At 47.6% G+C, this 10,845-nt stretch overlaps 1 long non-coding RNA gene across 1 annotated transcript in view; it reads right to left on the bottom strand.

The window, feature by feature from the left end:
- LOC115288398 overlaps window positions 1-10,303 on the bottom strand; it is a 60,820-nt gene extending 50,517 nt beyond the window's left edge. Inside the window, exon 1 of the long non-coding RNA XR_003906979.1 lies at window positions 10,226-10,303. This is a non-coding gene — a long non-coding RNA (uncharacterized LOC115288398). The remainder of the gene's footprint in view (window positions 1-10,225) is intronic.
- Window positions 10,304-10,845: the final 542 nt, after the last annotated feature.

Below are 10,845 nucleotides of genomic sequence, written 5' to 3'. Positions count from 1 at the left end.
GCTCCGAGCTGTCAGCACCAATGCGGGGCTCGAACCCACAGACTGTGAGATGATGACCCGAGCCAAAGTCAGACGCTCAACTGATTGAACCACAGCGGCACCCCCAGGAATGTAAATTACCAAGAAAGTCTTGGCAAAAGAAATCGGAATTGCAGTTTTTCACAACTTCTCCTCTAAGATCCCTGTATCTGCCAACAAGATGAACCGAGTACCTACCCTGAGCAGCCCTAAGAAGCCACAAAGAACAGGTGGCTTTCAGGCCCTCAGGGGGCATCTGGTCTGGTTTGGCAGAGACACAAGTAACTGGGCAACCTCAGGAAGGAGTGGAAAGTGAAGGATGGACATGGGTGCTCAGGGACACAGAGGAAGGGCACCTCACCCAGTAGGCAGTGGGGAGTCCCGAAAGCTCCCAAGAAGAGCAGCCGTGTCATCCAGTGCTTGAAGGCTGAGTTGGGATGAGCCAGGCAATGCAGCAAAGAAGGGGTGAGTAATGAGAAGACGTTCTTAGCAACAAGAACTGCACGTGCAGAGCCCGGAAGCAGGAGAGAGCCTGGCACATCATAGCAGGAAAACAGAGTCCAAGGCAAGGAGAAGGGAAATAATATCAGAGGGCGAAGTGAGGCCAGAGCCTGGAGGGCCTTCTACATTCCTTGTGTCCAGGTGATGACAGGCCATGCCGCGGCCACAGAGAACCCCAGAGCTCCGTTGGCTTTAGTACAACACAGACTTATTTCTCCCTCCTATAAAGTCCGATGGGGGTAGGGCAGCCCTCCCCCCATTCTGTAACTACAGCTTCTGGAACATGGGCCAGGGAGCCCCTTGCAGAAGAGAGAAGAGGTACACTAGGCGCATCACTCTTAACTTCCTGGGCCCGGAAAGGACATGTCGCTTCCACCCACATATCAGTGGCCCCAAACCATCATGGCAAGCACAGGTAGGCTGTGTGCTGGGAAGACATGATCCCTTGGGAAACAAGGTACTGTGTCTACCACCCCACCCCCCCCAAGGAATTTGAAACTTCCCCTGCGCGCTCAAAGTTTTATGCACAAGAATCACATTATCTAATTTGGGCTTTGGGAAGCTCACTGCGGCTGGGAAGGGGAAGGAGGCAGTAGAGGGAGGGATGACAAGAAGCAAGGAGACCAGCACAACTGCAATATTCTGAGTGAGACAGGAGGGTGACGGAGCGGGGATGGTGGCAATAGACACAGAAGTGGATGAATTTAAGGGCTTTGTCAGAGGTAGAGCTGACAGAACTCCAGGAGTGACTGCATACTGGAAGTGGGGGCAGAACGAATACAGGATTAAGAGAAAGAGGAGGGAGTGAAAAGGGGCCCAGATTTCGGACCTGGACGGCGGTGGCCAGTGGCCCCAGGCCCTGAGCCAGGGAGAACAACATGGCACACTGGCTGTAGAAAACAGGCACAGGGGAGAACGTGGGGGGTGGGGAGGGGCACATGTGGAGGCCACAGGAACAGGATGGAAGGTTAAAGCCTTATTCTCGGCAGTGGGAAGTCAATAGGCAGTGCCTGAGACTGAAAAAATCAAATAGGATCAATATAACCATGTTCTTCAGTGATATCAAAAAAATAAACAGAAAAAGCAGCCAAAAGCGTTTCAAGCATCTGCCTCTAGGGAGGAAAAAAAACACAAGGAAATGGAAGACTGCCATTTTCCATAACAAATTTTGTAAAACTACAACTCTTTAAATAAACTATGTGCATGTATATTTGATTTTAAAAAAATAAGTGTTTCTTTAAAAAAAAAAAAAAAGAAAACACTGGGGCCCCTGGGTGGCTCAGTCAGTTAAGCGTTTGACTTCGGCTCAGGTCATGATCTCATGGTTTGTGGGTTTGAGTCCCACGTCAGGCTCTGTGCTGACAGCTCAGAACCTGCTTGAGATTCTGTGTCTCCCTCTCTCTCTGCCTCTCTCCAAATCATGCTCTGTCACTCTCTCCCTCTCTCAAGAGTAAGTAAACATTAAAAAAAAATTTTTTTAAAGCTGTCTGCTGCAGGGTGTTGCTACCTTTGAGAGGTGTCTTCACCACCTTGTACAGAGAGGTGTCCACCTGGATTTCAAAATTTTAAAAACAATTTTTAACATTTATTTATTTTTGAGAGGCAGAGAGAAACAGAGCACAAGCAGGGGAGGGGCAGAAAGAAAGAGGGAGACACAGAATCCAAAGCAGGCTCCAGACTCTGAGCTGTCAGCACAGAGCCTGACATGGGGCTTGAACCCATGAACTGTGAGATCATAACGTAAGCTGACGTTGGACACTTAATGGCCAGGGCCACCCAGGCGCCCTTGTCCACCAGGATTTCAAAGGGTAACATGCCAGGGAGGGGGTGTTCCTAGTCCATGCCATATGTCTTCATTCATCCTTTGCCCCTGAACTTGATTCCCAGGAAAATCAGAGAGGGCTTTCTAAGGAAGACCATGTTGGACATAGCTCTTGAGAAGTCATAGAATTTCCTGAAGGAAGGAGCACTTTATTTTTGTAAAACATTTTTTAATGTTTATTTATTTGGGGGTAGGGGGAGGGACAAAGAGAGAGATCTACAGATCCAAAGCAGGCTCCAGGCTCCGAGCTGTCAGCACAGAGCCCAACACAGGGCTGCTCGAACCCACAAGTCATGAAATCATGACCTGAGCCAAAGTCGGACACTCAACCAACTGAGCCACCCAGGCGCCCCGGAAGGAGCACTTCAGATGGGTGTTAAGGGTGAAAGCCTGGCGGAATGACAGAGAGGGATATGTTCTGGAATGACGGTGGCTCTGTTTGGCGGTCCAGAAGACAGAGGTGGTGACTCTGGGATGTAGACAGAAGATCAATCAGGTAGCTAAGAGAACCATTCGGGGCAGGGAACTCACAAAATGAGGTACACGGGCCACCTGCTTCAGCGTCCTAAGGATCACTCAAGGCTTTGGTCTTCAGGAGGAGAAATCTGCATTATAGTATGTTCTCTGGCTGCATCTTGCACACACTAAACTTTGAGAAACACTGGTTGAGCACAAGGAGATAACGTCCTGAAATAACACAGTGACAGTGTGACTGCAAAGGAGGAAATGGTCATTAGACTGAGGGACTTTCGGATCCAGAGCTGGCCTCTGCCAACAGTCAGGGTACATGGCCCCACTGCTTAAAGAAGTGTTGATGACACCCAACACTTTCTGCCCACCACCTCCCACCACTGCTGCCTCATAGAAGGATCTCCACTCCACACAATATGGTGTGAAAAGTACTGACATCTGGTCTCAGCATTTCCACTATGTGTGGGATTTTAACCAGTCATTTCATTGCTTGGGTCTCAGTTTCCCCAACCATTAAATGCGATGGTTAGACGAGATTACCTCAAAGACCACCTCAAATCTAACCTCTTGAAGACAACTGTGGATGATATCCAGAATCTAAGAGAACTCCTGCAAATCAAAAAACAAACAAACAAAAACAAAAAATATAAGAACCCCAATAGAAAAATTGGCCAAGAATATGAGCAGGCAACTTATAAAAGAAGAAACTCAAGAAACTAACAAGCATAGAAAGTGTTTGAGACTGTTAGTAATCAGAGAAATGCGAATTAGAACAACAGACTTGATACTTGTTAGATTGGTAAGAAATGGGAAGCTGGAGGGGCACCTGGGTGGCTCAGTCGCTTAAGCGTCCAGCTTCGGCTCAGGTCATGATCTCACGGTTCGTGGGTTCGAGCCCCGCGTCAGGCTCTGTGCTGACAGCTAGCTCGGAGCCTGGAGCCTGCTTCAGATTCTGTATCTCCCTCTCTCTCTGACTCTCTACTGCTCATGCTGTCTCTCTCACTCTCAAAAATGATTAAAAAACATTAAAAATTTTTTGAAAAAAAAAAGGAATGGGAAGCTGGATCATGTGTCGATTGGCAGGCATGGGGGGCCATGAGGACCCTGGTGAGCTGCTGAGGAGCATGGTCGGGTAGAGCTAGCCTGGAGAGCCATCAGAACTACTAACCCCAAATTCAGTGTGTACCTCCCTATGGCCTAGCAGGTGTGCCCACAGAAACGATCGCGCAGGTCCATCACGGAACTCACGTGAGGACATCCAGTGCAGGAGGAAGAGTGAGCAGGTAAAATTTATAGAGTGCTATAGAACGGTCACAAGCAACTGGCTAGCTGTCCATTTGGCAACATGGGGGATTTTAAAAACAATGCTGAGTGAAAAGCAAGTAGGAGAGGAGGAGAACCCTAATGATATTCTATAATCTGAGAGCACGCAAGTCCTTACAATGTCCCACAAGGCCCGAGATGACCTTCCTCCCCTCTCCCCACACTCCCTTTACCCCCTCTGATAGTACCGTCTAGCCCTGTCCCCAGTGCTCACTCTGGCCCAGCCTCACCGACCACCCTGCTGTTGTTAACACACGCAAGGCAGAGACGCTGCTGCGGGATTTTCACACTGGCTGCTCCCTCCCCCTGAAATCACAAGCATTCAAAATCCTCTACACACACACACACACACACACACACACACACACACACACACCCTCAGTCCCCCTTACTCAGCTCTATTTCTACCTTAGACAAGAACCAAATGTAGTAAGTGAAAGGGAGTGTGTACCATCTTCTCACTCCCACCTTTTACTATGTAAGTGAGTGGGAATTTTTGCCTGTTTTGTTCACTGATGTGTCCCAAGGCCTAGAACAGAGCCTACCGTAAGAGAGGCACTTAATGTATTTTTGCTGACTTAATTGAATGATTACAATACCATACTGTTTACCACATGAAATGCACATTTAAACACATTCAGTGGGGCTTCTGGGTGGCTCAGTCAGTTAAGCATCCAACTCTTGATTTCGACTCAGGTTATGATCTCACAGTGCATGAGTCTGAGCCCCGAATTTCTGCTTGGGATTCTCTCCCTCCCTCTCTCTCTGCCCCTCCCCCACTTGCATGCACTCCCTCTTGGAATAAATAACATTTAAAAACAAAATAAATAAATAAATAAATAAATACATTCAATGAATATTATTCAATGATTGGTGAGCAAGAATGAGGGTTAAAGGATTTTGAATTTATTTTCTTTAATGTTTATTTTTGAGAGAAAGAGACAGAGACAGAGCATGAGCAGGGGAGAGGCAGAAAGAGATGGAGACACAGAATCTGAAGCAGGCTCCAGGCTCTGAGCTGTCAGCACAGAGCCTAATATGGGGCTCGAACCCATGGACTGTGAGATCATGACCTGAGCCAAAGTTGAACATTTCACCGACTGGGCCACCCAGGTGCCCTAAGGATATTAAGTTTAAAAAGGGAAGGGCCTCGCATGGAAAAACGATGAGAAGATGCCATTTAGTGAGCAGTGCGAGTCATTTAGGCTTGTGGCTGAGATTAACGCAGGGAGGGGACAGGACAGCAGTGTCCCCTCACCCTCCCCTCGGCCTGTCAACACATCTGTTGAGAGTTCCCCCTTCAGATCTTTGCCTGAATAAACAAAGCCGTGGATGTGGGAAGGACCCTCTGCTCAGTCTCCATAGTCTCTGAGATTTCAAGGTCACAACAAGGCTAAGGATACCTCGTGGGCAACAGTGGACACAACTCGCCCAGCTCCACCGTTTCCCCAAACACAAGCCCCGCCCCTAGAAGGAGGAGGGGGCCGGGCTCCACCCAGAATGGTGCCTCGTACTATAGAGCGAGTTCCAACGCATGCAGCCTTTCTGCAGCCTTGAGAGATCTTCCTGTCCCGTCTTATGGATATGATCACGAAGGTGTAAAAAGGTTAGCGGTCGTCCTGTGTCCCCTGGCTAGTCCCCGGCAGAACAGACAGATCTTGGGGACGCCCTGTTCTGTGTTTTCACTACCAACGTCGTCTGCCACTTGCTCAGAAGCACGTGTCCCCGTTAGGGGGATCACCAAAATGAATTCTTCCAGATTTGATTTTGCGAGATTCTGCCATCAGCTCTTTCCTGTTGCTAACCGCTCTTCATCTCTAGGATTCAAATTCAAAACCTGTGGATCTCATACAGGCTGTCTGAAAGCTGATTTTAGAAAAGAAGGCCAAACAAATCATCTATTACTATTAAGAATAAAGGATTTAAAAGGATTATCTGTTCTTTGCAAGCAGCCAGACGGTGGAGACCGCACACTGGCAATCCACTCCAGTAATAACAGTTCTGATGTTACTGAGGGGTGAGGGAGGACCCAGCGGGAATCTGGGGCCATCTGAAGGCAGTGCTGGGTGAGTGACAAGGATCCGATTAGGAAAGGGGGCAGGCTAACTGGTTTCTTAAGCAGACCAATTATTTAGGCCAAGAGATTAATACTTAAAACCAATATAGTCTGGGGGCGCCTGGATGGCTCAGTCAGTTGAGGGCCCGACTTTGGCTCTGGTCATGATCTCATAGTTTTTGGGTTCAAGCCCTACATCAGTCTCTGTGCTGACAGCTTGGAGCCTGGAGCCTGCTTCTGATTCTGTGTCTCCCTCTCTCTCTGCTCTTTCCCCGCTCATGCTCACTCATGCTGTCTCTCGCACACGCAAAAATGAATGAACATTTTTTTTAATTTTAATAAAAAATATACAGTCTGGGTGTATAGTCTGGGTGGCTCAGTTGGTTGAGCGTCCAACTTCAGCTCAGATCATCATCTCATGGTTCACGAGTTCGAGCCCCTAAATCAGGATTCACTGCTATCAGTGCAAAGTCTGCTTTGGATCCCCTGTGCCTCTCTCTCTCTCTGCCCTTCTCCCACTCATACACTTTCTCTCTCAAAAATAAATAAAATATTTTTTTTAAAGAACACTACAGTTTGGTATCTGACTTGGAGTCTACTTGGATGCCTACTCACTGAAGAGACTACAGGCTCATTCCCATCAGCAAAGTGGATCAGATCAGGCCTGATCCTTTGATCGGGTCTCCCTCAGAAGTAGTCCATGGCTTGAGGGGAAGAACTCTTCCCCTCACTGAACCTGGCCTGTGCAATACACATGGCGGGAGCTCTGTAAACCTCTCCAAACCCCAACCTCGCCAATGCTCATGTGGTTGCCGCCTCACAGTGAGGTCTGACACCTGGCGATCCTCCTACCAGGAAGCCCCTTGGGGTCACCAGGTGTCAGTGGAAATCCATTTAAGCTGATCTCTCTCAAGTCCTCACCCCCACCCAAAAAACAACATGTAAAAGAAGAAATCGCGGTAATGATCACTGTTATCTAGGCATTGAGGTATTTCTTCATGAGCTACATGGACCTTGAACACAGTGTAATCTCTGTTGTTCTCATTTTCCCTCAGGTTAAAACGTAGATTAAACTCAGTGTGTGGTCCTCAAATTTAGAGACTATTTCTATGAGGACCTACCCTCACCGACCGACCCCCATCCCAACCCCACATCCCCCACCCCACGCCCAGTGGAAACCTTCCCTTTCAGATGGCACTCAATCTGAGGTCACCTGACACTTGTCTGCTGCATGACCTTAAACAAGTCATTCGCTCTCACTAGGCTTCACTTTTGTCATTAATAAAAATAAAGGCCATGGACCGGAGGTACCCTTCCACCTCCAAATTTTGATGTTTGTGATTATGATTATGACTTTAGCACAGAAGAGCTCTATGCACAGCAAATTTTGATTTCTCTAAACCTTACAGAGGGCTTCCGCACAGTTTTATTTGAGCTCAAAAGAGGAAAGGAAAAAAAACATTGTTTGGACAATGAGACCTTGAAACGCAGGCAGAGAGTCACGTAAGCAAACAGGAACATTACAAGATGCATTCTAGCCACATGAAGACAATGCACAAGCCTTGGTCGTAGAAGAGAAAACAAAGCTCTCAGCCTGGAGATGCTAGGGCGCCTCAGCAAGGAAGAGACTTCTGAGCTGCAGTTTCAAGGACGCAGGTCAGGGTAAGAACATTTCAGATGGAAGCATGTGCAAAGTCCCCAAGAGAGGTGGGGGCATGACACACCCGAGGATTCAAAAGGGGAGAACATCGTAGCTACAGGATAGACAAGAGTGTTGCGAAATAAAATGCCAGAGACAGAACAAAGCCAGATCATGCAGGACCCTGAGGGCTATGGAAAGGGTTTTTGTATTTATCCTAAAAGGTATAGTCATTTAAGAGCTTTAAGCCAAAGACAAATATGACCAAGTGTGAGTCTTTAAAAAAATTTTTTTTAACATTTATTTTTGAGAGAGAGCAGGAGAGGGACAGAGAGAGAGGGAGACACAGAATCCCAAGCAGGTTCCAGGCTCTGAGCTGTCAGCACGGAGCCCAATGCGGGGCTCGAACCCACAAACTGTGAGATCATGACCTGAGCTGATGTCTGGCACTTACCTGACTGAGCCACCCAGATGCCTCAAATGTAAATCTTTTAAAACATGACTCTGGCTGTAGTTGTAGTGCAGAAATCACATCAGAAGCCGAAAGCAAGGATGCAGGAAGACGACTGGGGGATGTTGCAAGGGTCCAGCCGAAGGAGGATGGTGGTTTGAGGGGGGCAGGGGGGCTGCAGAGGAGTGGCTGATCAGAGAGGTCCTTAGGAGGTAAAGGCAAGGGAATTTGCACGGGATTGGATAAGAGAGTGAGGGACAAGGAGGTAGCAAGGATGAATTCTAGGGTTTGATGTCCACAACTGGCTAGATGGTCCGGTCCTAGAAAGTCTACTTCAAGCCACCGGGGCTGGGTCTTATTATATGGAGATTTATACAACCTCATAGGAGAGAGGCCAGGCAGGCAGCTGGCGACATGGGCCTACAACTCCATGGCATCAGGGCTGCAAATGTTGAAACAGGATTCCTCAGCGAGTAGTCAACTGAAGCCAGAGTTATGTAGGAGATCACCTGGAGAAAAGCCGACTTCGGCTCAGGTCATCACCTCTTGGTTTGCGAGTCTGAGCCCCATATGGGGCTCTGTGCTGACAGCTCAGAGTCTGGAGCCTGCTTCAGGTTCTGTGTCTCCCTCTCTCTCTGCCCCTCCCTCGCTCATGCTCTGTCTCTCTGTGTGTCTCAAAAATAAACATTTAAAAAAGTTTAAATGAGTTAAAAAGGATGAACCAGCAAATGGTTGAGAAGAATAAGGAGGAAGAAAAACAGGAAAAGCTTTTCTCAGACTCTGACAAATTGGTTTTCGTCGGCTCTGCTTTTACAAAGAAAACCTGAAAATGCAAACAAACTGCCGCAGCCAAAGGGAAAGATTAAAGACAAAGAAGCTCAGCTATTCCCTGTATACATGATTATTCTTGGGTTACCAAGAATTTTGCCCATCAAAATTCTCACTTGTTAAGGAAGATCATTTATTCATTTATAAAGCCCACACCAGCTTCCCTTTAGGCAGACTGTACTTCTCCACCAACTGACTTTGGCCTTGGCTGCATGACAAGAGAGGTGGGCAGATGTGATAAACACCATGTCCAAGCAGAAACTTTAAATACGCTTTACAGATCGGCTCCAGCTCTCTCGCGTCTCCGTCCTTCACCATGAGAACAGCATGTTTCTTCAACTGGGATCCCAAAGTGAGAGCACACAGCAGAACCTCGCCCAGGGAAGGCCAGCAAAGACACAGTTAATCGAGCCGTCAGATACCATGCGCCAGAAATGAAGTGTATGCGATTTTCAGCCCCTGAGCTTCCGGGGCTGTTTGTTACTGCAGCAAAAGAGGACTAATATACCTGTTCACAGTGAGATTTCTTTAAAATTAAATCTAATGACATTTAGCTCCAGTAGAAAGACGCAAAGGGACTCTCTTTATCTAGAACACATTATACACGTGGTGCTAAGACGCAAAGTACAGACGTTGTCTCATTGTAGTCATTGTGGCTGCACCATTTTACGTGAACAAACAGGCTCAGATAACTTAGGCACATCTCCCACGATTACAGAACTAGCATGTGGTAGAAATGGAACAAAAATTCATCTGTTTCCAAAAGCTGATGCACTGTCCGTGTGGCCATATTAAAGGATTTGCTAGAAAGCAGACCCGGATTTCCTGCACAGGAAGTGAGAAAAAAACGGGCAACTGATCAGTGCAGGTTCAGGTCTCCTCACATCCACGGGTACTTTTGCTGCTGCTGGGCAAGCCCAGGGGAGCCAGCAGGAGTACATCTGTAGCCCTGAATCCGAAATCCCACCAACAGGGTGGAGCCTGCTTGGGATTCTCTGTCTTTCTCTGTCTCTCTCTGCCCCTCCCCCACTGGTGCTGTCTCTGTCTCAAAATAAAGAAGCTTTAAAGAAGTAAAAATAAATAAAAGCTCACTATGATCACCCCTTATGAACTCACCTTGGTTTTCCCATCCAATCCTTGGTGATGGAAATCACATATGCCTTCCTGAACCTTGAAACAAAATTAAAACTTTAACATGGAAAGAATGAAAGGCAAGCAAGATACGTTAATCAATTATCAGTGTTCACTTGTCCTTTGAGGAGTTCTGTGCTCTCCCCAGAATTTAACGTTGCCTTGTGGAGTCCCTGATGGGAGCTGGTGGTGGCCGTGAGGGTGGTGATGTGTCGTGGAAAAGCAGAAGCTTTGAAGTTAGACAAGGCTGGGCTTTGATCCCGTTCTGCCCGTTCCAGCTCTGTGACATTGGAAACTTGAATTTATCTCTCTGAACATCAGTTTCCTTTTTGCAAAATGTGGATGAAAATAGCTAATTCAATGAGTTGTCTGGCAATCAGATCAAGTGGAATGTTCGCTCTTTCACCACAGATCACTGGCCTCTGCCTTGAGCTGCAGAGAGACTCGGGGCCAGAATGAGAGCCCTAAAGGCAGTGTCTTCCATTCTTCTTCGTGTCCCCTTTAGTGGCACCCACAATGCTGTATCACCCTCACCCTCATCCTCATCCTCAGACAGACATTTCTCTAAGCTCCTTCCACACACTACCTCTAACCCCACAACCCTG

The sequence above is a fragment of the Suricata suricatta genome, chromosome 3 (genome assembly GCF_006229205.1).
Source record: "Suricata suricatta isolate VVHF042 chromosome 3, meerkat_22Aug2017_6uvM2_HiC, whole genome shotgun sequence".
NCBI classification, from domain to species: domain Eukaryota; kingdom Metazoa; phylum Chordata; class Mammalia; order Carnivora; family Herpestidae; genus Suricata; species Suricata suricatta.
This window is presented reverse-complemented; position numbering and strand designations above follow the sequence as displayed.